General features: G+C 38.6%; 1 pseudogene; it reads right to left on the bottom strand.

Moving 5' to 3' along the window:
* Positions 1-3,030: 3,030 nt before the first annotated feature.
* LOC128045263 (40S ribosomal protein S26-like) lies at positions 3,031-3,379 on the bottom strand (annotated as a pseudogene).
* Between the last annotated feature and the right edge of the window lie 17,857 nt (positions 3,380-21,236).

Genomic DNA, 21,236 nt, shown 5'->3' with positions numbered 1-21,236 from the left:
CCACAGAAGACATACAGATGGCTATCAAACACATGAAAATATGCTCAATATCATTAGAGAAATACAAATCAAAACTACAATGAGCTATGATCTCACACTGGTCAGAATGGCCATCATCAAAAAATCTACAAACAATAAATGCTGGAAAGGGTGTGGAGAGGAGGGAACGCTCTTGCACTGTTGGTGGGAATGTAAATTGATACAACCACTATGGAAGATGGTATGGAGATTCCTTAAAAAACTAGGAATAAAACCACCATATGACCCAGCAATCCCACTCCTAGGCATATGCCCTGAGGAAAACAAAATTGAAAAAGACACATGTATCCCACTGTTCATTGCAGCACTATTTACAATAGCTAGAATATGGAAGCAACCTAGATGTCCATCAACAGATGAATGGATAAAGAAGTTGTGGTACATATACACAATGGAATATTACTCAGCTGTAAAAAGGAAGGCATTTGAGTCGGTTCTGATGAGGTGGATGAACCTAGAAGCTATTATACAGAGTGAAGTGACCCAGAAAGAGAAAGCTAAATATCGTATTCCAACACATATATACAGAATCTGGAAGAATGGTACTGAAGAATTTATTTACAAGGCTGCAATGGAGAAACAAACATAGAAAATAGACTTACGGACATGGGGAGAGGGGAGGAGAGGGTGAGATGTATGGAAAGAGTAACATAGAAAATTACATTACCATATGTAAAATAGAAAGCCAACAGTAATTTGCTATATGATTCAGGAAACTCAAACAGGGGTTCTGTATCAACCTAGAGGGGTGGGATGGGGCGGGAGATGGGAGGGAGGTTCCGAAAAGAGCAGATATATCTATATGTGTGGCTGATTCATGCTGAGGTTTGACAGAAAGCAACAAAATTCTGTAAACCAATTATCGTTCAAAAAAAAAAAAAAAAAGACTGAGAAAAAAATAAAATAAAGAACCAAAACACCCCAGACCTTTTGAAAGCAAGCAAAAAATGGGAGCTTTAGGCCATGACTAGCCAAGCCAGAAACCTGCTCACTCAGGATCCAACCATTTGTGGAAGCTCCACTCCACACTGGCACCGGCACCTCATTCATTACTAAGTGTCATTGTTAATGGAACTGAAATGCTGCTGCTTTGGGTTGATCTTTGAGGTTAACGCTGTCTCTTGTGAAATGGAGAGAATGCTTTTCCATGTTATGCTCAGTTGGAGAGGTCCTGCAGTGAAATTGCTTCAGCTGTTAGTTATGTCACTCTTCTCCTCACCGCCATGGATATCCAGGCAGGGACTCCACAACCTCGGGCCCTAATGATTCCATGAGAGTCACACTCCTGCTGAAACTCCATTCCTATTGATGTTATCACCACCACCAGCTCTGGGAACCAATGAAGCAGGAACTCAGCCATGCTACAAGCTGGTAGAGCTGGAATTCAGCTGTGGCCCGAAGGCCATGAAACTTGGACCCTGTATGGTACTCAAGGCCAAAAATTCCATGTCTTCACTCCTTGAAAGTCAGAAAGAAAACTCTCTTAATGAATTATCAGTGGAAGAGAAGATGGGAGCTATAGCAAGGTTGACTGAGCCCCACATTGTTATAGAGATCAATGATTTGATTCTTCTAATTCTGATGCTGGGAGGGATTGGGGGCAGGAGGAGAAGGGGACGATGGAGGATGAGATGGCTGGATGGCATCACGGACTCGATGGACGTGAGTCTGAGTGAACTCCGGGAGTTGGTGATGGACAGGGAGGCCTGGCGTGCTGCGATTCATGGGGTCGCAAAGAGTGAGACACAACTGAGCGACTGAACTGAACTGAACTGAACTGAACTGAATTTAATTCTATTACCCATGTCTCCCGGGATGCACACCTACCATCAAATCGGCTAGACTAGAATTACCCCCAGTATCAGCCACTATTTTGTACCTGGAACTAGAACTCTCTTCATTACTTAGGATCTACTGCTAGAGCTGGCTCTTGTACTCAACTCCTTTTTCTGTGCTTCAGGAGTTCCCCCTTAGTAGCTTCTGGTCTCCTTTCTTATCACCTGACTTCTGTTTGGGTCATGGTTACATATATTCATAAAGAGTTCATGACTTATTTTCAGGGGTTCATCAAGACCTTCTGTAAATCAGTAGATGCAAATGGATACAAAGGGAAGAGGATTCTTTTCAGAAACACCTGAGCCCCAGTTTATATTTGTGGATTTTCAACCTGGATGCATGACTCTTGACTATCCCACATCTCCACCTCCTGTCTCTCTTGTGACAGTTCCTTTTTTACGTCTTTAATTGTGGAATTTTTTTTCCTGCTAATCCTTAGGTCATTCTCATAGATAGTCGCTCTGTAAGGAGTTGTAATTGGTGTGTCTGTGGGAGGAGGTGAGTTCAGGGTCTTCCTATTCTACCATCTTGACCACTTCCCTCTAAGAATTTTCTGATTTTCCTTGTGATTTCTTCTTTGATATTTGTTGTTTAAAAAGAGAATTGTTTAATCTCCACAACTGTGTAAATTTTCCAGTTTTATTTTTGTTAGTGATTTCTAACCTCATCTGCTGTGATCAGAGAGATACTTTTTTGATATCTTTTAAAATCTGTTGAAATTTGGGATTTCCTTGTCAGTCCAATGGGAATGGGACCTTCCAGAGCAGGGAGTGTGGGTTCCGTCCCTGCTAGGGGAGCTAGGATCCCACATGCCTCATGGACAAAAAACTAAAACATAAGACAGAAATAATATTGTAATAAATTCAATAAATACTTGAAAAATGGTCCACATCAAAAAAATCTTTAAAATAAAATCTATTGAAGCTTAATTTGTGGCCTAACATACAGTCTATCCTGAAAAATGGCCAATAAGTACTTGAGAACAGTATGTATGCTATTGTTGATAGAACATGTTCTGTACATGTCTATTAGATTATTTTGGTTTATTGTGATGTTTAAGTCTTCTGTTTCTGTACTTTTTTTTTAAGTTGAATTTCCATTTTATTGTCTTTTCAGAGAAACCAATATTTCTTCACTCTTTAAGGACTTGGATCCTTACATGGGCTTTGGTGGAGGACGTGGGGCAGCACCCGCAGGTCTAAATCGGGGTAGAGGTGTTCGGTCCTTACGGGCTTCCCGAGAGCGATTCCTGACTACCTTGCTTGTGAATGGCACAACTCACGCAGTAATGTAGTTTCACATACAGCTTGGGAAGCACGTAGGCGTCGAAAACACTCGCTTCAGAAATGTCCCTGACGGCTGCGGCCTCTACGATGTGCCGAATGACGAACTTCTTAATGGCCTTATCCTTGGGCACGCATCGGGCACAGTTGGGGCAGCGAATAGGCTGCACGTGGCCGCGGCCCTTTTTGGCGCGACCATTGTTCCTTCTTTTCTTGGTCATCTTGGAAGCGCCGAGGCGAGAGAGCTGTTTCTGTGCTTCTATCTGGTTGATCCATCTACTACTGAGAGTGGAGTATTGACGTCTTCAGCTATTATTGTGGAACTATCTATTTCTCCCTTCAGTTCTTTCAGCTTCTTCTTCATATATTTTGATGGTAATTTGGTGGCAAAATGTATAATTGTTCTATCATTTTGCTGTATTAAACCATTTATTAATATACAATGTCCTTTTTTAATCTCTTGTAAATTTTTTATTTAAAGTCTGTTTTGTCTGATAATAGTACAGCTCATTTGGTTACTAATGCATGAGATAATTTTTTTCATATTTTCACTTTCAACCTGTTTGTATCTTTGGATATCAAGTGAATCTCTCATAGACAGCATATTCAGTTCAGTTCAGTTCAATTCAGTCACTCAGTCGTGTCCGACTCTTTGCGACCGCATGAATCGCAGCACGCCAAGCTTCCCTGCCTATCTCCATCTCCCGGAGTTCACTCAGACTCATATCCATCGAGTCGGTGATGCCATCCAGCCATCTCATCCTCTGTCGTCCCCTTAGTTGCATCGTATATTTTATCCGTTCTACTAAGTTCCCTCTCTTGACTGGAGAGGTTAATCTGTTAATGTTTAATTACTGCAACTCTCTTCTGTCATTGTGTATTTGTTCTCCATATGCCTTCTAGCTTTTTTTGTCCCTCGTTGACTGCATTACTATCTTCTTTTGTGTTTAGTTGCATTTTTTTTAGTGAAACATTTAGATTTGTTTTTCATTTCCTTTTATGTATATTCTAGAGCTATTTCCTTTGTAGTTTCCATGGGAATTAGATTTAACATCCTAAAATTATAACACTATAATTTGTATTTACATCAGCTTAACTCCAATAACATACAAAATTGCTCCTTTACAGCACTGTCCAAACCTCTTTCAGCTGTTGATGTCAAAAAAAATTATATCTTTATACAATTCATGCTTAAAAACATAAACTAATAGTTCTTTTAAATTTATTAGTATTCTAAATTATGTAGAAAAGAAGATTTGGAGTAAAAAAACAAAGTTAAAGTAATAACAGCTTTTGCACGCATAACTTTTTTAAAAATGTGTTAGTATCTTAAATTATAGAGAAAGCAAACAAAATACACTTATAAGCGACTGTTACAATAATTGCTAAGTCGTTTCAGTCGTGTCCGACTCTGTGTGACCCCATAGACAGCAGCCCACCAGGCTCCCCCGTCCCTGGGATTCTCCAAGCAAGAACACTGGAGTGGGTTGCCATTTCCTTCTCCAATGCATGAAAGTGAAAAGTGAAAGTGAAATCACTCAGTCGTGTCCAACTCTTCACGACCCCATGGACTACAGCCTACCAGGCTCCTCTGACCATGGGATTTTCCAGGCAAGAGTACTGGAGTGGGGTGCCATTGCCTTCTCTGTGTTACAATAATACTTGCTCTTATAACTGACCATTTATTTACCTTTACTGACATCTTTATTTCTCCATACAGCCTCAAGTTACTATCTAGTGTCCTCTTATTTCACTTTGCAAGATGCCCTTGAGCAGATTATAGTGTAACAAATTCCTCAGCTCTTGTTTTTCTGAAAGTCTTGTTTTAATTTACTCCTCACTTTTGAAGGACAGTTTTGTCAATATAGTATTCTTTGTTGATGGTTTTTTTTTTTTCTTTTAGCACTTTAAATTTATTTGCCACTCATGGTAACCCACTCCAGTATTCTTGCCTGGAAAACCCCATGGACCGAGAAGCCTGGTAGGCTACAGGCCATGGGGTCGCAAAGAGTCAAACACGACTGAGCGACTTCACTTTCTGGTGTCCAAAGTTTTTTGATAAGAAAGTTGCTGATAATCTTATTGATGATCCCTTGGACGTGACAAGCCACTTATCTCTTGCTGATTTCAGGACTCTCTCTCTCTCTCTCTGTCTTTGTCTTTTGGAAGTTTGATTATAGTATCTCTCAGCATGAGTCTTTTTGAGTTCATCGGCCATGGGGATTGTCTTGGATCTTTCTGTTCATGCCTTTCATCGCATTTGAGTAGTTTTCAGCCAGTATTTTTTTACATATTCCCTCTGCTTCTTTGTCTGTCTCCATTTCTTCTGGGACTCCTATGGTGCATATATATGTTCATTCACGTGATGGTGTCCCACATGTCCCTTAACTCTGTTCACTTTTCTACAATCTTTCCTTTTTCAATTTGTCAGCCTCAGTAATTTCCTTTGTCCTGTCTTCAGGTTCACTGTCATTTTCTTCTGCCTGCTCAAATTTGCCTTTGAATTCTTCTAGGGAATTTTTCATTTCAGTTCTTGTGCTTTGCATCTCTATGATTTCTTTCTTTGTTCGTTTGCTTGCTTGTTTTAGATTTTCTGTTTAATGATATTTCCATTTTATTTATACTGCTTTCTTGATTTTCTCCACACTTTCTTTTTGTTCTTTGAGCATCTTTGAGGCAGTTGTTTTAAAATCTCTGTCTAATATATTTTCCATGAGATCTTTTTCAGGGGTAATTTCTATTGGTTTATTTTTCTTCCTTTGAATGGGCTACAATTTCCTGTTTCTTTGTGATATTTTGTTGAGCACTGTACATTTTAATCAGTTCTTTTAATTTTAGCCATCCAAAATCAGATGAGTATGAGGTGGTATCCCATTGCAGTCTTAATTTGCCTTTATCTAAAACATTATAATGTTGAACAATTTTACAAATGTTTACTAGCCCTTTGGATATCCTCTTTTGTGAACAACTCATTAATGCTTTTACCATTTTAAGACTTCAGTTGTATTTGTTTTAATATTACTGATGGAAGAGTTCCTGGTATATTTCTGTTATTAATTATTTTTCTAAATATATGCTGCAAACATTCTCTATAAGTTTGTGATTTGCCTTTACAATCCCTAATTTTGTCATTTTGTTGAAGAAAAATTTGTAATTTGAACAAAATCAAGATTACCAATATTCGTTTTATAGCTAATTTTTAACTGCAGGCCTTAAATTAAGTCCTGTTTAAGAAATCTTTGCCAACCTGAAGGAATGAAGATATCCTCTTTTAGATCTCTTTTAGAAGCTTTACCATTTTGTCTTTCGCACATAGGTCTATGCTTCATCTCCAATTTTAGGTACAGCACGAGGTGGAGATCAAGGTTATTTTTTTTTATATTGTTCGTTCAAAAGACCCACTTTCACCCTCACTGAATCACAGTAGCATTTTAGTTAAAAATCAGAGGACTATATAGGTGTGGGTCTATTTCTTCTCTTCTACTCTGCTCCATTGAGCTAATTGTCAATTTTGGTACCAATTACACAGTATCTTAAAGCAATGTCCACCTTGACTTCAGCTTCTGGCAATGGTGAAATAGCAGGCCCCATGATTACTCTTCCACCAAAAAGAGGTAGAAAACATGGCAAAGTATATGAAACAACTGTTTCATACATTGGACACATAGTGCAGAACTGGGACCCTGAGAGAAGGAAAACAAGTGCAGTGAGCCCTGTGAATTTCCCAGAAATCTGCTTGGAGATATATTCTGGACCATGGTACAGAGTAGATGATCTGATCCTAAGCAGAATACAGAAGTCTTATTTAATTGGGTATAGAAACTGGGATTCATGGAGCCTGACTTAGCTTCAACTCACAGGCAAAGTTATAAATAAAAGGAACCCTGAAGAAAAAGAGCTCTAGAAATCTGGTTAAAGGTCCCCTTGGGTTTATCCTAACCTCCAAACCACACACAAAAAGGGGAATACCACGGGGCAAAGAACATGTAAATAATTGTAAAATTAAAAGTTATCAGAGCTCACACAAGTTTTGGAGACATCCAAACTCTGAACAGTTAGAGTGGAGAGTCCCCATTTAACACCTGTAGCATTCAGTAAAGTTCTCAGGAGGATCATGTATTTGTAGTAAGGCTAAATTTTGCCTACAGTAAAAGCTACTCCAAACTAGCCCTGATAAAACTTTAAAACAGTGCTCAAGAAGATCAATATGATTTGAAATAATTTAGTTGCCTCATAGTAGAAAGTACAAAGCTCTTTAAAAGGAGACACTGAAACTCAATAACATACCGTCCACACACATATACATAACATTCATATATGACTTTCTTTTGAAAGCATAACTTTTTCTTTTGAAAGCATAACTTATGAAAACATAACTTTCACAATGCCCAACATCTAACCCAAAAATAATATACATGCTAGGAAACTGTGACCCATAATGAAAAGAAAAAAATAGTAAATAGATACAAATATCAGAAATGAGAAGAAGAATGGAATTATCAAACAAGGACATTAAATAGCCATCATATATGTGTTTAATATAATCAAGAATGTGAAGGAAAACGGAACATGATAACAAGAGAAACAGAAGGCTTGAAGATAACTACGTGGAATTTCCAGACATAAAAAATACGGTATGAAAAAGTCACTGGATGGGGCTAATAACAAATCAGACACTGGAGAAAAAAAGATCAATAAAGTTGACAACACACAATAAAACTCCAAAATGAAGACAGAGAGAGGGGATAAAAAGACTAGGAAAAATGAACAGACTGAGTGGAACAATTTCAAGTGGGTAGGAAGAACCCCACCAAGCTGTGGGGATGATGTTACCACCCCAGTGGGTCTGAATGGCAGCACATCTAACCAAAGAGGAAATTTCTCCAGCCTTAAAATCTTGTGATGCTTGCCTTGCTAGATTTTTTACTTTTTTGAACCCATTGCCCCTTCCTTGCTTCCTGTTTCCCCCTTTTGGAATCGTAACATCTCTCCTATGCCTATTCAATCTTGTATTTTGGAAACACATAACTTGTTTGGTTTCACAGGTTCACAGCTGGAGAATAATTTTGTCTCATGATAGATTATACTTTGAGTATTATTCATATATGACTTAGATGAGATGACTTTATAGAATTGATGCTAAAATAAGTTAAAGTAAAAGTGAAAGTGAAGTCGTTCAGTCATGTCCAGCCATTTGCAATACCATGAACTGCAGCCCACCAGGTTCCTCTGTCCATGGGATTCTCCAGGCAAGAATACTGGGGTAGGTTGCCATTTCCTTCTCCTGGGGATCTTCCCAACCCAGGGATTGAACCCAGGTCTCCCCTCTTGCAGGCAGACTCTTTACCCTCTGAGCCACCAGGGAAGCAAAAAATGAGTTAAGACTGTTGCAGATGTTGGGCTGGATTGGATATATTTGGTTTATGAGAAGGTGATGAATTTGGCAGGGTCTTAGGCAGCAAGGATGAAATACAATGGACTTAAAAGTTTGTGTCCCCCCAAAATTCATATGTCAAAATCTGACCCCCTCCTCAATGTGATGGTTATTACAAAGTGGAGCATTTTGAGGTAACTAGGTCATGGGAGCAGAGCCTTCATGAATAAAATTAGATAATCATCATAAACAAAACTCTTTCAGAAAATGGGTGAGAAAACATCCCAACTTGTTTATAAGAACAGCATTATTGCCATATAAAGGCCAAAGATATTTCAAAAACATAAAACTACTGATCAATATCTCTCACAAACGTAGGCACAAAAAACCCTAGGCAAAATATTAGCAAACTGAATAAAACATTATATTAAAAAATATGTCTTGATATCTGAAAGTATAAGTCCTCCAAAGTCCTTCTGTTAAGATTGCCTTGGCTATTCTAAGCCATCGATATTTCTATATAAATTTCAGAATCAGCTGTCAACTTCCATAAAAACAATCATGCTTAGACTGTCACTGAGATTGAATTGAATCTATAGATTAATTTGAGCAGCACTGACATCTTAATAACATTGAGACTTCCAATCTATGAATGTGGTATGTCCCTTCGTTTACTTGGTTCTTCCCTAAGACTATCTTCAGGTATTTCAGTTTAGAAAGTCTTGCACATCTTTCATTGAATTTATTAATAGAATCTGTGTGTGTGCATACATACACATTGGTAAATGATATTATTTTGTTTTCTCATTGCTTGCTGCTGTTTTACAGATATACCATTATTTTTGCATGCTGATCTTGTACCCAATAACCTTGGTTGTTGTTCATTGTTCAGTCGCTAAGTCATGTCCAGCTCTTCTAGACTCCATGGACTGACGGGCTTCTTGGTCCTTCACTATCTCCCGGAGTTTGCTCAAACTCACGTCCATCAAGTTGGTGATGCCATCCAACCACCTCACCTTCTGTCGCCACATTCTCTTCCTGCCTTCAATCTTGCACAGCAACAGAGTCTTTTCCAAGGAGTCAGCTCCTCGCACTAGGTGGCCAAAGTACTGGAGTTTCAGCTTCAGCATCAGTCCTCCCTCCAGTGAATATTCAGACTGATTTCCTTTAGGATTGACTGGTTTGATCTCCTGGCTGTCCAAAGGACTCTCAAGAGTCTTCTCTAGCACCACAGTTCAAAAACATCAATTCTTCAGCACTTAGCCCCCTTTATGGTCCAACTCTCACATCTGTACATGACTACTGGAAAAACCATAACTTTGACTATATCTTTGTTGGCAAAGTGATATCTGCTTTTTAATATACTGTCTAGGTTTGTCATAGCTTTTCTTCCAAGGAGCAAGTGTCTTTTAATTTCATGGCTGCAGTCACCATCTGCAGTGATTTAGGATCCCCCCCAAATTAAACCTGTCACTGCTTCCACTTTTTCCCCTTCTATTTGCCATGAAGTGATGGAACCAGATGCCATGATATTAGTTTTTTGAATGTTGAGTTTCAGGTCAGCTTTTTCACTCTCCTTTTTCATCCTCATCAAGAGGCTCTTAGTTCCTCTTCACTTTCTGCTATTAGAGTGATAACATCTGCATATCTGAGGTTGTTGATAGTTCTCCCAGCAAGAAAATTCACTTTTTAATTCTAATATTTTGTCAGTTCAGAATTACACACAATCATCTACAAATATTAATAGGTTTAGTTCTTCCTTTCCAATCATTTTAACACATTTCTTTTTCCTTCTTTATTTCCTTTTTTTACTCACTAGAATCTACAAGAAAATGTTGAACGACATGGTGACAGCTGACATCCTTATCTATTTCTGAACTCAGGAATAAAGGGTTCAAAATTTCATAATGAAGAATAAGATTAGGTTTAGAGCTTTTGGCAAGTAGCTTTTATCAGAATAAGGAATTCTTTCATTCCTCATTTTCTGAGACTTCTTATCATAAATGGGTATTGATATTTATTAAATCTTTTTTCTGAATCTATAAAGTTTTTATTTATTCTGCTAATATGGTAGGTAAACTATATCAATTGCTTTTTAATGTTAAATCACATCTTGCATTTTTAGAATAAACTCTCACTTGTAATGTATTATCCTTTTTGTATATCATAAAAATAAGTTTGTCACAATCTTGCTTGTGATTTTTGCACTTCTGTTCATGAAGGATATTGGTCTGTAACTTTCCTTTCTTATAATGCTTTTATCATATATCGTTGCTATGGTGTTCTCACAAAATTGAGAAGCCTTTGCTCTTTTTTCTATTCACTGGAAGAGTTGTTGACTAATGATATTAGTTCTTCCTTAAATTCTGAAGGTATACACTAGTCCTCTGGACTTGGAACCTTCTTTGTGGGAAGGCTATACTTGTAGATTCATATTATTTACTGTATAAAGAGAGCAGTTCTAATTTTTATTTTTTTCTAGTGCAGAACTACATCTTTCAGAGGATTTTCTCATTTCAGGTTTATTATTTTTTAAATATTTTCCTACAATTACTTCCCCTATTGCTACTTATATTGATAATTTGGCTTTTCAATCTTATATTATCAGTTTTGCAGGTTATTTACCAATTTTATCAATCCTTTCAAAGAACCAACTTTTGGCTCTGTTGACTTTAGCTTTTGAATGTCTACTTTGTTTTGCATTGCTTTCTGTTCCTTATTCTTTTCTTCTGCTTCCTTAGGTTTAATTTGTGTACTTTTTTTGTGGTTTCTTGGGATGGAGGCTTAGACCGTTAGTTTTAAATCTTTCCTCTTTTCTAATATATTTATTTAAAGCTGTAATTTCCTTTCTAAGCATTGCTTTAGCTGACTCTCACAAGTATAACAAAGTATTTGGAGCTCAATGATAATGAAAATGCAATATCATTCAACTCAAATATTTTATGATTTACCTGTGATTTCTTCTTTGACCCATGGATTAATTAAGAGTGAATTGTGGGACTTCCCTGGCAGTCCAGTGGTTAGGACCCCATGCTTTCACTTCTGAGGTCCTTGGTTGGAGAGCTAAGATCCCACCAGTATTAGTGAATTGCTTAAAATACAAATATTTGAAGATTTTTTCTGATTGCCAATATAATTTCACTGTGGTCAGAGAATGAGGTCAGGGCAACTTTTGAAAGTTGCTGAAAATTGTTTCCTGCTATATCATGTTGTGCCTAAAAAAAATGTTGTTGAGTATTGTCTTATTTTCTTGGGCTCCAAAGACTATTTTCTTGGGCTCCAAAACCACTGCAGATGGTAACTGCAGCCATGGAATTCAAAGACGCTTGCTCCTTGGAAGAAAAGCTATGACAAACCTAGACAGCATATTCAAAAGCAGATATATTACTTTGACAACAAAGGTCCGTCTAGTCAAGGCTATGGTTTTTCCAGTAGTTATGTGAGAGATGGACTATAAAGAAAGCTGAGCGATGAAGAATTGATGCTTTTGAACTGCAGTGGGGGAGAAGACTCTTGAGAGTCCCTTGGACTGCAAGGAGATCAAACCAGTCAATCCAAAAGGACATCGGTCCTGAATATTCATTGGAAGGACTGATGCTGATGCTGAAACTCCAATACTTTGGCCACCTAATGCGAATAGCAGTCTCATTGGAAAAGACCTTGATGCTGAGAAAGATTGAAGGCAAAAGGAGAAGAGGGTGGCAGAGGATGAGATGGTTACATAGCATCACCAACTCAATGGACATGAACTTGAACAAACTCTGGGAGATAGTGGAGGACAGGAAAGCCTGGGGTGCTGCAGTCCATGGGGGTCAAAAAGAGTTGGACACGACTGAGCAAATGAACTAAACTGGTTGTGTCTTATAAATGTCAATTGGGTGCAGTTGATTAACTGTGTCATTTAAACATTTTATATTCTTACTGAATTTTTGTCTATGTATTGTATCAGTTTTGAGAGAAAAATAGTACCTCTCCAGTGTAATTGTAGATATGTCTATCCCCCCTTTTAGTCCCGTTAGTTCTTCCTTTACGTATTTCCTACATTGTTTTAAGATGTATTATTAGATCATATAAGTTTAGATTTGCTATCTATGTTGGATGGACTCTTTTATCATTGAGTTGATGTCATGCTGTGTTAGCCACTCAGTGGTGTTCAACTGTTTGTGACCCCATGGATTGTAGCCAGGCTCCTCTGTCCATGGAATTCTCCAAGCAAGAATACTGGAGTGGATTGCCATACCCTTCCCCAGGGGATCTTCCTGACCCAAGAATTGAACCTGGGTCTCCCACATTGTGGACAGATTCTTTACCATCTGAGTCACCAGGGAAGCCCCTTAAGAAATATCCTTTTTCCTCTCCATTAATACTTCTTGACTCAAAGTCTACTTTAATATTAATATAGCTGCACCAGCATTCTTTTAATCAATATTCATGTATCTTTTCCGTATTTTCACTTTCAGCTTGTCTGCATCCTTTTATATAAAGTGTATCTCATAAAAAGCAAATTGTTGGGTTTTGTTTCTTATCTGATCAGACCAGTGTTGACTCCTAATTTGATCATTTAGTGATTTACATTTAATGTAATTACTAATATAGTTTGGCTTATCTCTGTTATCTTGCTGTTAGTTTTGTCTCAGTCCCATTATGTCTTTGTTCTTTTATGTTACTTACTTGCCTTTTTTAAATTAATTGGTGTTTCTCATTTTCTATTTTTCACTTCCATCACCTTCTATTGCTATATATTCTTCTATAATTCTTTCAGTGTTTACCCTAGAGGTTGCAATATGCATTCTTGACTTATGACAGTCTATCCTACACTAGTTTTTCTTATATTGTAGGTATACTAGTGAGGTATACTGGTGATGCCTTCCTCAGTTTTGGTCTTTATCTCATCTTTTTTCTGGCACTGGGTCATCATTGCTGCAGGTGGACTTTCTCTAGTTGTAGCGAGTGGGGGCTACTCTTCATTACGGTGCACAGGCTTCTCACTGGGGTGACTTCTCTAGGAGCAGAGCACAGGCTTTAGGCACGTGGTCTTCAGCAGTTGCAGCACACAGGCCTACTTGCTCCTTGGCATGTGGGATCTTCCTGGACCAGGCAGGGATCAAACTCGTGTCCCCTGCATTGGCAGGTGGATTCTTAACCACTGACCACAGGGAAGTCCCATTTTCACCTTTATTTTATTTTATTTTATTTTGACAGTGAAAAGAGTTTTTATTTGTGTGTTTATGCAACCAACTTGATACACAGGTATATTTGTTTCTCATTGCTTTCAATTATTAGAAATTAGTTTTTTTTAATTTTTATTTTTACTTTATTTTCCTTTACAATACTGTATTGGTTTTGCCATACATTGACATCAATCCACCACAGGTGTACATGAGTTCCCAAACATGAACCCGCCTCCCACCTCCCACCCCATATCATCTCTCTGGATCATCCTCGTGCACCAGCCCCAAGCATCCTGTATCCTGCATCGAACATGGACTGGCGATTCGTTTCTTACATGATAGTATACATGTTTCAATGCCATTCTCCCAAATCATCCCACCCTCTCCCTCAGGGTCCAAAAGTCTGCTCTACACATCTGTGTCTCTTTTGCTGTCTCGCATACAGGGTCATCATTACCATCTTTCTAAATTCCATATATATGTGTTAGTATACTGTATTGGTGTTTTTCTTTCTGACTTACTTGACTCTGTATAATCGGCTCCAGTTTCATCCATCTCATTAGAACTGATTCAAATGAATTCTTTTTAATGGCTGAGTAATACTCCATTGTGTATATGTACCACAGCTTTCTTATCCATTCATCTGTTGATGGACATCTAGGTTGTTTCCATGTCCTGGCTATTATAAACAGTGCTGCGATGAACATTGGGGTACATGTGTCTCTTTCAATTCTGGTTTCCTCGGTGTGTATTCCCAGCAGCGGGATTGCTGGGTCATAAGGCAGTTTTATTTGCAATTTTTTAAGGAATCTCCACACTGTTCTCCATAGTGGCTGTACCAGTTTGCATTCCCACCAACAGTGCAAGAGGGTTCCCTTTTCTCCACACCCTCTCCAGCATTTATTGCTTGCAGACTTTCGGATCGCAGCCATTCTGACTGGTGTGAAGTGGTACCTCATTGTGGTTTTGATTTGCATTTCTCTGATAATGAGTGATGTTGAGCATCTTTTCATGTGTTTGTTAGCCATCCGTATGTCTTCTTTGGAGAAATGTCTATTTAGTTCTTTGGCCCATTTTTTGATTGGGTCGTTTATTTTTCTGGAATCGAGCTGCATAAGTTGCTTGTATATTTTTGAGATTAGTTGTTTGTCAGTTGCTTCATTTGCTATTCTTTTCTCCCATTCAGAAGGCTGTCTTTTCACCTTGCTTATATTTTCCTTTGTTGTGCAGAAGCTTTTAATTTTAATTAGATCCCATTTGTTTATTTTTGCTTTTATTTCCAGAATTCTGGGAGGTGGATCATAGAGGATCCTGCTGTGATTTATGTCGGAGAGTGTTTTGCCTATGTTCTCCTCTAGGAGTTTTATAGTTTCTGGTCTTACGTTTAGATCTTTAATCCATTTTGAGTTTATTTTTGTGTGTGGTGTTAGAAAGTGATCTAGTTTTGTTCTTTTACAAGTGGTTGACCAGTTTTCCCAGCACCACTTGTTAAAGAGATTGTCTTTACTCCATTGTATATTCTTGCCTCCTTTGTCAAAGATAAGGTGTCAAAGATAAGATATGTGTGTGGATTTATCTCTGGGCTTTCTATTTTGTTCCACTGATCTATATTTCTGTCTTTGTGCCAGTACCATCGGAGAAGGCAATGGCACCCCACTCCAGTACTTTTGCCTGGAAAATCCCATGGATGGAGGAGCCTAGTAGGCTGCAGTCCATGGGGTCGTGAAGAGTCGGACATGACTGAGCGACTTCACTTTCCCTTTTCACTTTGATGCATTGGAGAAGGAAATGGCAACCCACTCCAGTGTTCTTGCCCGGAGAATCCCAGGAACAGGGAAGCCTGGGGGGCTGCCGTCTATGGGGTCGCACAGAGTCGGACATGACTGAAGCGACTTAGCAGGAGCAGCAGCAGCAGCCAGTACCATACTGTCTTGATGACTGTGGCTGAAAGCAATCTACAGATTCAGTGCAATCCCTATCAAGCTACCAGCGGTATTTTTCACAGAACTAGAACAAATAATTTCAAGATTTGTATGGAAATACAAAAAACCTTGAATAGCCAAAGCAATCTTGAGAAAGAAGAATGGAACTGGAGGAATCAACTTGCCTGACTTCAGGCTCTACACCTTTATTTTTGAATGATTTTTTTTCTAGGTTGTCAGTTTTTTCCCCAACACTTTGAAGATGTCATTCCATTGTCTTCTACCGCTATTTTCTTTGGAAAATTACATTTTAATCTTATTATTGCTTCTTTGAATGTAATGAGTCTTTTGTATGATTTTAAGATTTTCTACTTTCTGAATTTAAACTCTTTGACTAAAATATGTCTGTGAGGTTTTTGTTTGGTTGTTTTTTTTAATATAAATTTATTTATTTTAATTGGAGGTGAATTACTGGTTGTTTGTTTTTATCATACTTGGAGTTTACTGAAGCTCTTGAAACTGTGAGTCAAAGTATGTCATCAATTTTGAAAAATTCTTAGCTCTATTTTCTTCAGATATACCCTTTACCCTATCTTCTCTCTCCTCTCCTCTGGCTCTCCATTACAAGCATATTGGAGTTTTCATTGATCTCATATTTTTTGCTCTGTTCTTACATTTTTTTTTCTTCTTTTTCTCTGTGTACTTCTATTTGAATATTTTCTATTGGCTTTTCTTGAATTTTGCTAATTTTATAATCTATGTCCAATCTGCTGTTAAGTCCATCCAATGAGGTCTTAATTTCAGGTCCTAGAATGTTTATTTGGTTCCTTTTCTTTCTTTTTTAAAGTAATGTCATAGTTTTTTAAAGTAAAGAAATTCAGATTCGTTTTCATTTTTCTTAGCAAATAGTGATAGCTGGGGGGTTTAGACAAAGATGGGCTATAGTCTCAACTTGGAAGTCCCAGCTATGACCAGTTATACGGTCCTCATCAGCAGGCAGTGCCAGAAGGGACTCTCCCTTCTAACAAGATTCTCTGTTCCATTTGCAATGGAAATATGTGAACACTTCTTTTAGCAGAGGATATAACCTACTATCCCTGTTTGTTTAAGCCTGTCCCACTTCTTAATAACAACAGCCTTTTCAGAGTGGTCACTCACCTGCATCAGCCAGAGGAACCTGTTTTTTTCAGTATATCCTCTTGTTTTAGTTAAAATGCATAATGTAGAAGATCAGTTACAATACAAAAGCTCAAACATCTCCACTTCTGACATTGTGCTAACAATAAGTTTCTTCTTATTGTTACATTCCAGCTTCTCTGTTTCGTGTTGAAAAATATACAGATATAATTCATTTTTACATATCCAAATTTCCTAGTCAATATTCAGCTTCAGTGTCTGTCCTGAGTGTGACCAGTGTTTAGATGCTACGTTTTATATTCCATTATATTACACTTGGGCTTCCTTGGTGGCTCAGTGGGTAAAGAATCCGCCTGCAGTGTGGGAGACCTGGGTTTGATCCCTGGGTTGGGAAGATCCCCTGGAGAAGGGAATGGCTACCCACTCCAATATTCTGGCCTGGAGAATTCTATGGACTGTATAGTCCATGGGGTCTCAAAGAGTCAGACATGACTGGGTGACTTTCACTTTCATATTACACTTTATTCCTACAGCACTATAGAAGCAAATCTATGCAAAGAAGTCCAAATTAAAAACAAAATTTTCAAACTGAGCATTTAATCTTCAACCACTAGTTCATCACAATTGCAAGAATTAGCACCACTATCTTTTGACACCTTTCCATATTCAAGTATTTTAAAATTTTTTATTTACTCATTTATTTGGCTGCCTGAGGTCTTAGTCTGCATACAAAGGTCCGTCTAGTCAAGGCTATGGTTTTTCCAGTGGTCATGTATGGATGTGAGAATTGGACTGTGAAGAAAGCTGAGCACCAAAGAATTGATGCTTTTGAACTGTGGTGGTGCTAGAGAAGACTCTGGAGAGTCCCTTGGACTGCAAGGAGATCCAACCAGTCCATCTTAAAAGAGAAGAGTCCTGGGTGTTCATTGGAAGGACTGATGTTGAAGCTGAAACTCCAATACTTCGGCCACCTCATGCGAACAGCTGACTCATTAGAAAAGATCCTGATGCTGGGAAAGATTGAGGGCAGGAGGAGAAGGGGACGACAGAATATGAGATGGCTGGATGGCATCACCGACTCAATGGACATCAGTTTGGGTGAACTCCGGGAGTTGGTGTTGGACAGGGAGGCCTGGCGTGCTGCAGCTCATGGGGTCGCAAAGAGTCGGACACGACTGAGCAGCTGAACTGAACTGAGCTGAGGTCTTGGTTGTGTCATGTAGGATCTTTTATTGCAGCACGCAGAAAATCCAGAACACAGGCTTAGCTGTTCTGCAGCATATTGGGTCTTACTTTCCCAATTAGGGATCAAACACTTGTCCTCTGCATTGCAAAGCAGATTTTTAACCACTGGACTACCAGGAAAGTCCAATATCCAAGTATTAGAAGAGACACCTTATGAGTGTTATCTCATCTTTTACATCTGAGTAAAATTGATCATGCGAAGGGGCAGTACTTTGCCAAGGTCCTGTATCTGGAACACGGTAAAGGTGGGATTCTGTCCTGCTGCTGCTGCTGCTAAGTTGCTTCCATTGTGTCTGACTCTGTGCAACCCCATAGACGGCAGCCCACCAGGCTCCCTCATCCCTGGGAGTCTCCAGGCAAGAACACTGGAGTGGGTTGCCATTTCCCTCTCCAATGCATGAAAGTGAAAAATGAAAGTGAAAAATGAAAGTGAAGTCGCTTCAGTCGTGTCTGACTCTTAGCGACCCCATGGACTGCAGCCTACCAGGCTCCTCCATCCATGGGACTTTCCAGGCAAGAGTACTGGAGTGGGGTGCCATCGCCTTCTCTGGGATTCTATCCTAGGTCTCTCTAACTCCAGATCCCATGCTTTTCCCCCTCTGTATCCCATGCTTCTGTCATGCATTAATTTACAAGAAAAATTTAACAATCCAAGCAAAATAATTTGAATGTATTGGAATATTAGATGTTGCATTTTCTTCCAAATCATAGTAATATATCATTTTTTTCCCCTCAGTTGACACTTTTACAAAGACAGTTTGCTTATATGGCTTAGGCCTTCCCTATGCAAACTGCTGCCAGTTTTGAATTTTCAACCCCAGCTCTGATTTTCTCTGATGCTCCAAGACAGAAGCCTTGAAGGCTACAACTAAGAAGGTTATTTGACTCTTCGTTTTGTGTGCCAGAGGCCAATAAATTATTTGATGACAGACTTTTCCTATGTTGTTTCCATCAGTGTTGAAATGCTAATGATTTTTTCTTCCCCCCAAAATTACGATGGTAAAAATTTATCATGTAACACTAATTACTCATGTTTATTGATAGATTTGCTTCTAGCAAGAGATTAATTTTTTTAACCTTTATATATAGGTTTTTGACTGGGTGAAATTAGATATGTGAATTCTGCTTGTTAACTGTTATTCTGTTAATAAAAAAAATCCCAAGGTTGCCAATATTACCTTCTCTCTATTGTTCTCAAATCAATCATTGGATTTCTTTTTGAGAATTCTAATTCTCCACTGAAAATGTCTATTTGTAATACATTTTGTCCTTATTTTCCTCTATTTTCTTTAATCATTTTAGTTAATTTTAAATATTTAAAGTCTTTGTCTTATACTCCAACACCTAGATCATTTATGGATCCATTTCTATTTTCTGTGTATTCTCTTGATGATCAGTTTCATTTTCCTACCTCTTTGCATGCCTAGTAACTTTATTGTATGCCAGACATTGTCTGTAAAAGACATGTAGAAGCTCTGTATGATATCTCCCATCATAGAAAATTCCATCTTTTATCTCTTAGGCAGACAGAATAAGGGACTGGTCACCTCAGTCCAGTCAGAAGTTAACTAAGACAGAACCGGGTGACAGTTTTAGTATGATTTGGTCCACTTATGATTCATTTCTGCTTTCAGGCTGGTGTTTCTCTAGATTTTGACCAAGAGTCCCAGAGGCTGTCTGTCTCCTCAACCCTGAAAGACCTGCCGGAGATTCAGCTCTGCCCTTTAATGATTCTGCACCTAGCCCTACTTCCTATTTACCCTCACATCTTCTAAGTCTGGAAACTTTCTTGAGGGGAATATCAGCAATGTTTTTACATCAGGCCTCATTCTTCTAGTTGGACTTTGTGTCCTAAGCATCTCAAGATTATGAGAGACTTCACTTGGGCTTTTGGAAGCCCTCATCCTAGCTTCCCAGCCTTTCATACTCAAATTCTGAACTCAGAAAATGTCCTGTAGTTATAACCAGCATGTTTTAGAGATCCCAACTTTTCACAACAGCCCCACTTAACTGCCAAAAGACTTGTAGTTCCTTTTTCTACCAGCAGAAGCTCTCTGCATGAGTCAAGCTCAGTTCATGAATAGAATGAGCAAATGCCCAGGGAAGAAAATATCCAGTGACTATCAACCCAACTTAAAAGGAATCCTTGCTATCTGAATTCCCATTCTCCTAGTCATTGTTCCTCCCACGGCTCTTCAGTATATTTAACATATGATTTTTGTAATTTATTTAGCTTTTTCTAGTTATTACAAACAGAGTGGAATATTAGGGTGCTGTATCCTATGCAAATCAGAAGCCCAAAACACAAGTTTGATTTGAATTAAGAGCTAAAGAAAAAAACAGCTTTCAATTTTCAATGCTGACTTAAAAGATTGTCAGAGATAAATCTATGGTCATGATGCTGATGTGATTAATGAAGATAGGTATACAAGGCAAAAGCTGGGCCAAAATCCAGAAATATTCTTTGGCCATGTATTGTACATTGTTTGGACTTACTAAAAGACACAGTTTCAAATTTTCACATTGTTCATGGGGTTCTCAAGGCAAGAATACTGAAGTGGTTTGCCATTTCCTTCTCCAGTGGACCATGTTTTGTGGGTCATGGCATCCAGTCCCATCATTTCATGGCAAATAGATGGGGAAACGAAGGCAACAGTGACAGACTTTATTTTCTTGGGCTCCAAAATCACTGCAGATGGTGGCTGCGGCCATGAAATTAAAAGATGTTTGCTCCTTGGAAGAAAAGCGATGAAAAATCTAGACAGTATATTAAAAAGCAGAGACATTACTCTGCCGACAAAGGTCTGTACAGTCAAAGCTATGGTTTTTGCAGTAGCCATGTACGGATGTGAGAGTTAGACCATTAAGAGAGCTGAGTGTTGGAGAATTGATGCTTTTGAACTGTGATGTTGAAGAAGACTCTTGAGGGTCCCTTGGACACCTAGGAGATCAAACCAGTCAATCCTAAAGGAAATCAGTCCTGAATATTCATTGGAAGGACTGATGCTGAAGCTCCAATACTTTAGCCACCTGATGCAAAGAACTGACTCACTGGAAAAGACCCTGATGCTGGGAAAGATTGAGGGCAGGAGGAGAAGGGGGCAACAGAGGATAAAGTGGTTGGATGGCATCACCAACTTGATGGACGTGAGTTTGAGCAAGCTCTGGGAGTTGGTGACAGACAGGAAAGCCTGGCGTGCTGCAGTCCATGGGGTCGCAAAGAGTCAGA

The sequence above is a fragment of the Budorcas taxicolor genome, chromosome 3 (genome assembly GCF_023091745.1).
Source record: "Budorcas taxicolor isolate Tak-1 chromosome 3, Takin1.1, whole genome shotgun sequence".
Lineage (NCBI taxonomy): Eukaryota > Metazoa > Chordata > Mammalia > Artiodactyla > Bovidae > Budorcas > Budorcas taxicolor.
This window is presented reverse-complemented; position numbering and strand designations above follow the sequence as displayed.